This window comes from Sapajus apella, unplaced genomic scaffold (assembly GCF_009761245.1).
Source record: "Sapajus apella isolate SASKATOON/1434 unplaced genomic scaffold, GSC_monkey_1.0 scaffold59, whole genome shotgun sequence".
Classification (NCBI taxonomy): domain Eukaryota; kingdom Metazoa; phylum Chordata; class Mammalia; order Primates; family Cebidae; genus Sapajus; species Sapajus apella.
This window is the reverse complement of record NW_022436999.1, coordinates 14,316,563-14,323,440: the sequence shown is the minus strand read 5'-3', so window position 1 is coordinate 14,323,440 and position 6,878 is coordinate 14,316,563. Positions and strand designations below refer to the sequence as shown.

Genomic DNA, 6,878 nt, shown 5'->3' with positions numbered 1-6,878 from the left:
GGCCGGGCGCGGTGGCTCAAGCCTGTAATCCCAGCACTGTGGGAGGCTGAGGTGGGTGGATCACGAGGTCAAGAGATCGAGACCATCCTGGTCAACATGGTGAAATCCCGTCTCTACTGAAAATACAAAAAATCAGCTGGGCCTGGTGGTGCGTGCCTGTAATCCCAGCTACTCAGGAGGCTGAGGCAGGAGAATTGCCTGAACCCAGGAGGCGGAGGTTGCGGTGAGCCGAGATCGCGCCATTGCACTCCAGCCTGGGTAACAAGAGCGAAACTCCGTCCCAAAAAAAAAAAAACAGAAGATTGAAGAAAAGAGCTGAAAGTCAGTCAGTCTCTGTGAAGACTAGCAAGGTGTCCCACAATGATTGAGAGTTCTTTTAATTCTAAAAGGTGTCCATCCTCAGGCATGGGGGGTTACCTTTTGAGGTGGGTAGCACCAGAGGTATTGCATCTATGTCTCTAACTGGCAAGTCTCCTGATGTAGGGTCCACCAAATGTAACATGATCTCTGTTCCCAAACTGTAAGAGATCCCAGAGGACACTGAAATAAAGGAAAAATTCAGTCAATTACATGCAACTTTCTGAAAACTGTACATAACTTGTAGCAGGAATTTCTCAGCACTTTCATGATGGTATATGACATGTCAGAGTCATCCTTGTGGTAGGGTAGACAACTCTATACTAGAGAGTAAGAACAAGTGTTCAGCAGTAATGACTTTATTTAAAATGAAAATCAGGTTTTATGATTATGGAATTGATCGATATATTTTTGGATCATTTTTTAAGTGTCTGCTCAGCCTGGAAGAAATGACCCTCCCTTTTCTCTGTGAAATAGGCCTCTATCCCTCTCTCCACTCAAATTACAGCAACTGACTCCCCAGGAATCAGTTTATACTCTATAACCCAGTCCCTGAAGTTGTTGCTCGCTGGACCAAGCTGGACCAATCAGATTCTCTCTCACAGAAGGTTGAAAATAAAGCTGGGACTATAGGCGTGTGCCACAACGCCCAGCTAATTTTTGTATTTTTAGTAGAGACAGGGTTTCACCATGTTGGCCAAGATGGTCTCGATCTCTTGACCTCTCATGATCCGCCCGCCTCAGCCTCCCAAAGTGCTGGGATTACAGGCATGAGCCACCATGCCCAGCTGACTTTTTAATTTTTTTTTATTTTTGAGATTGGGTTTCACTATGTTGGTCAGGCTGGCCTTGAATTCCTGACCTCAGGTGATCTGCCCACCTTACCCTCCCAAAGTGCTGGGATTACAGGTATGAGCCACCGTACCTGGCCATAATGACTTTTAAGGCAGAAAAATGGTTTATCTTGTTTACCTCTATAGATGCAGTATCCAACAGTTATTGGCATACAACAAGTACTCAATAAATAAATATTGAGTGTATGAAAAGAATAATGAACGAACAAGAGAGAGAATGACACTGAGGGGCTGAAATGAGTCAAAAAGTTCTTAAAGCGGCCGGGCGCAGTGGCTCAAGCCTGTAATCCCAGCACTTTGGGAGGCCGAGGCGGGCGGATCACGAGGTCAAGAGATCAAGACCATCCTGGTCAACATGGTGAAACCCCGTCTCTACTAAAACTACAAAAAACTAGCTGGGCATGGTGGCGTGTGCCTGTAATCCCAGCTACTCAGGAGGCTGAGGCAGGAGAATTGCCTGAACCCAGGAGGCAGAGGTTGCGGTGAGCCGAGATCGCGCCATTGCACTCCAGCCTGGGTAACAAGAGCGAAACTCTGTCTCAAAAAAAAAAAAAAAAAAAAAGTTCTTAAAGCATTCTGTTCTTGATCCCAGTCTTTTCCAATTTTGTCTCCAAAATTTACATCTCAGCAGGAGCAGTGGTTCACACCTCTATTCCCAGCACTTTGGGGGTGAGGCAGGTGGATCATCTGAGGTTAGTAGTTCGAGACCAGCCTGGCCATCATGGTGAAACCCCGTTCTCTACTAAAAATACACAAATTTTCTGGCCACGGTGGCATGTGCCTGTAATCCCAGCTACTCAGGAGGCTGAGGCAGGAGAATTGCTTGAACCTGGGAGGCTGAGGTTGCAGTGAGCCGAGATCACAGCGTTGCACTCCAGCCTGGGCAACAAGAGTGAAACTCCGTCTCAAAACAAAAAAGTCTGGGCAAGGTGGCTCATGCCTGTAATCCCAGTACTTTGGGAGGCTGAGGTGGGCAGATCACCTGAGGTCAGGTGTTCGAGACCAGCCTGGCTAACATGGTGAAACACCATCTCTACTAAAAGTACAAAAATTAGCCAGGCATGGTGGCGTGTGCCTATAATCCCAGCTACTCAGGAGGCTGAGGCAGGAAAATAGCTTGAACCCAAGAGGTGGAGGTTGCAGTGAGCTGAGATAGTACCACAGCACTCCAGCCTGGGCAACACTCCCTCTTGGAAAAGAAAAAATTAGGTCTCTAGCCTTAACTTTCAGATTTGTACAAATTCCAGTTTTTTAAACATTTCTGCATGGCTACTAGACATCTAAAACTCACCTTTCCCAAACAGGAATTGTAATTTAACTTAACAGTCTGATTATTTCCCAGTCTTTCCCTATTTCCATAAATGTCACTATCTGGCTCTGTTCCTACCTTAGGCTCTACAGTGGAGTCCTGTGTCCTATACAACAAATTATCCCTTTGTGTTGAAGCTAGCTTGACTTGTCAACTAAAGAAGGGTGTTCACGAGCTTATTTTGAACAGACAGAAATATAAAGAAAGCAAAAGGTACATTGAAGAAATTCTATCACCTAGAGAAAATATAAACATTGTATTGATCTGCTTTCCAGTCTATTTAACTTGAATTGAATCATTTATACCCTGTTCTATAATGTTCCATTTTTAAAAATCACAATAAATGGAGAGAATCTTTCTAATGTCACAGTCTTTTTTGTGTGTGTGTGAGATGGAGTTTTGCTCTTGTTGTCCAGGCTGAAGTGCAATGGTGCGATCTCAGCTCAATTCTCTTGCCTCAGCCTCCCTAGTAGCTGGGATTACAGGCATGTGCCACCATGCCCAGCTAATTTTTTTGTTTGTTTGTTTTTGAGATGGAGTCTTTTTTTTTTTGAGACGGAGTTTCACTCATGTTACCCAGGCTGGAGTGCAATGGCGCGATCTCGGCTCACCGCAACCTCCGCCTCCCGGGTTTAGGCAATTCTCCTGCCTCAGCCTCCTGAGTAGCTGGGATTACAGGCACGCGCCACCATGCCCAGCTAATTTTTTGTAGTTTTAGTAGAGACGGGGTTTCACCATGTTGACCAGGATGGTCTCGATCTCTTGACCTCGTGATTCACCCGCCTCAGCCTCCCAAAGTACTGGGATTACAGGCTTGAGCCACCGCGCCCGGCGAGATGGAGTCTTGCTCTGTCACCAGGCTAGAGCACAGTGGCACAGTCTCGGCTCACTGCAACCTCCGCCTCCTAGGTTCAAGCGATTCTTCTGTCTCAGCCTCCAGAGTAGCTGGGACTACAGGCATGTGCCAAAAGCCCAGCTAATTTTTGTATTTTTAGTAGAGACGGGGTTTCACCATGTTGGACAGGATGGTCTCGATCTCTTGACCTCATGATCCACCCGCCTCGGCCTCCCAAAGTGCTGGGATTACAGGCGTGAGCCACTGTGCCTGGCCTAAGTTTTCTATTTTTACTAGAGATGAGGTTCAAGCGATTCTTATGACTCAGCCTCCAGAGTAGCTGGGATTACAGGAATGTGCCACCATGCCTGGCTAATTTTTGTATTTTTAGTAGAGATGGGGTTTTACCATGTTGGTCAGGCCGATCTTGAACTCCTGATCTCGTGATCCACCCACCGTGGCCTCCCAAAGTGCTGGGATTACAGGTGTGAGATGCTGCTCATGGCTTCTTTTTTTCTTTTTTACACTCTGTAACATTGGGCAAGCAATTTAAATTTTGTAGCCAGTTCCCTTTACTCTGATTATTATTTTTTTGAGACAGGGTCTCACTCTGTCGCCCAGGCTGGAGTGCAGTGGCGCAATCTCAGCTCATTGCAACCTCTGCCTCCAGGGTTCAAGTGATTCTCATATCTCAGTCTCCCAAGCAGCTGCAATTATAGGCGCAAACCACCATGCCCAGCTAATTTTTGTATTTTTAGTAGAGACAGGGTTTCACCATAGTGGCCAGGCTGGTCTCGAACTCCTGATCTCAAGTGATCCACCCGCCTCAGCCTCCCAAAATGCTGGGATTATAGGTATGAGACCACATGCCGGGCCAGAAAGTAGATTTTAAGTGTTTTCATCAAACACAAAAAATTGATGAGTATATGAGGTAATATATATGTTAACTAGCCCAAGGTAGCCATTCTCTGCTATAGATACATATTTCAAAGCAACAAATTTTACACAATAAATATACACAATTTCAAATTGTCAATTAAAAATTAATTAATTAGCTCTCTCTGGTTCGTGCCTTCAAGATGACAAAGAAAAGAAGGAACAACAGTTGTGCCCAAAAGAGCTGCAGCCATGTGCAGCCTATTCGGTGCATGAACTGTGCCTGATTCGTACCCAAGAACAAGGCCATTAAGAAATTCGTCATTTGAAACATAATGGAGGCTGCAGCAGTTAAGGACATTTCTGAAGCGAGCGTCTTCGATGCGTACATACTTCCCAAGCTCTATGTGAAGCTGCATTACTGTGTGAGTTGTGCAATTCACAGCAAAGTAGTCAGAAATCTATCTCACGAAGCCCAAAAGGACAGAACACCCCCACCCTGATTTAGACCTGCGGGTACTGCCCCATGACCTCCACCAAAATCCATGTAAGGAGCTGAGTCCTTAAAAGACTGAAGATGAGTGTTCTCTGGAGAAAAATAAAATGGAAATTGTACTTTAAAAATTAATTAATTGATTTGAAAAGGAGTTTTATTCATTCTGCAGACAGTGGATACATTTCTCAGCATAAGAGCAATAGAATTAGAGCTTTGGAAGAGCTTTAGGAAGATTCATCTATTATTAGTGATTTGGAAATTGGGGAGAGGACAGTGTTAAGAGGATATTGCGATAATTTAGGCAAGCGGTCTTGAACTAGGGAAAGATGGAAGTAGGAGGATAGAAGAATAGGATGGATCATGAACATAGTGAGGAAGGAGAATCAAAAGATTTGACAACTGGTTGAATGTGGGATAGAGTTAGAAGGGTGACTGGATTAAAGATGATTTGGTAATGTTGTGCTGGATGCCTGGGAGACTGGCGGTACAATATAAAATAAATAAACTGGGCCAGGCATGGTGGCTCACGCCGGTAATCCCAGTACTTTGGGAGGCCGAGGCGGGTGGATCACCTGAGGTCAAGAGTTCGAGACGAGCCTGGCCAACATGGTGAAACCCTGTCTCTACTAAAAATACAAAAATTAGCTGGGCATGGTGGTGTGTGCCTGTAGTTCCAGGTACTCGGGAGGCTGAGGCAGAAGAGTTGCTTGAACCTGGAATGCAGAGGTTGCAGTGAGCAGAGATAACACCACTGCACTCTAGCCTGGGTGACAGAGTGAGACTCTGTCTCAAAAAAAAAAAAAAAGAAAAAAAGAAAAGAATAAACTTGTTTCATTCTTCTCAAAAACACCCCTAGGAAAGACATAGGAAACTATAAATATGCATCAGCTAGAAACTTACAGTTCTTGCTTGCTCCAGATAGCTCTTGCTATTTCTTTTCTCTCAATGTTCTGGTGTCCTTTGGTAATCTAGGTTCCAATCCTCTTGTCCTTCTGGCTTGTTAACAGAGGAGTTAATCCAGTTCTGGTTAGCTTTCAAGATGTTAACTCTTTGAAGATCAGAGTGTGAAGGCTGTGTTTTTTCTCTATGCATGTTTCACTTGGAGAAAGAGCAGCGTAAACACTCCTTAACAGATCCACTTCTCAACTAAAATTAAAGCTGAAAACACATTTGCTTAATTTCAGATTTAAAAAAATTGGTTGGTGTTGAGAGGTTGATCTTTAAATTTTTACCTAAAGGGCAACAACAGTGGGAGTTGTTCTGAAGCCCTGAGATCCCTTTGAAGAAAACAAACACTGCACTCGTTGGTGGAATCAACATGCCTTTTCAGTCCACATGTGCCAGAGCCCTTTCAAGTAAGAAAACGTATATCTTCCATTTCACCATGACCACAGTTTCCAAACCAAACTTTGGGATGTAATTGTGAAGCCATAGGACTTGATATAAAAAAATTAAACGTTCTTTATTTTTTTTATTTCAGACTCCATTCCCTCAGAAAAAAATTAAATGTTCTTCAAAATTCTGCATGGCTGGCCACTGCATTCATATTATATATTAAGTGGAATATGGTCTCAATTGTTACATAAAATGCTCTCTTTAATGCAATGAGTGTGTGGATTGAGAAAGCTCCATTCTGGTTATTGCCATGAGGTTCAGGGATTTCCAGGAGGATGAACATATAGTTAATGGGCGCCATGTGATTTCCTCTAAATCCCATAAAATAATAAAAATAAAGCTGGGGAGATAATTAGGAAGCAGAGAAAGTATCCAGGCCACATACATTTTCCAGTGAAGAGAGGAAAATCCAATGTAATATTTTCCCAGGTTTAAGTGACACATTTATAAAATATAAAAGCTGGGCTCGGCCAGGTGCAGTGGCTCATGCCTGTAATCCCAGCACTTTGGGAGGCTGAGGAGGGCGGATCACAATGTCAGGAGATTGAGACCATCCTGGCCAACACAGTGAAACTCCGTCTCTACTAAAATACAAAAATTAGCTGGGCGTGGTGGCATGTGCCTGTAGTCCCAGCTACTAGGGAGGCTGAGGCAGGAGAATTGCTTGAACCTGGGAGGCAGAGGTTGCAGTGAGCCGAGGTTGCGCCACTGCACCCCAGCCTGGTGCCTGGCGACAGAGCAAGACTCTGTCTCAAA

The 6,878-nt window shown here is 44.4% G+C and overlaps 1 long non-coding RNA gene across 1 annotated transcript in view; it reads right to left on the bottom strand.

The window, feature by feature from the left end:
* LOC116528644 overlaps window positions 1-5,717 on the bottom strand; it is a 13,500-nt gene extending 7,783 nt beyond the window's left edge. Inside the window, exons 1-2 of the long non-coding RNA XR_004259130.1 lie at window positions 5,628-5,717; window positions 418-540 (exon numbers count right to left, since the gene is read on the bottom strand). This is a non-coding gene — a long non-coding RNA (uncharacterized LOC116528644). The remainder of the gene's footprint in view (window positions 1-417; window positions 541-5,627) is intronic.
* Window positions 5,718-6,878: the final 1,161 nt, after the last annotated feature.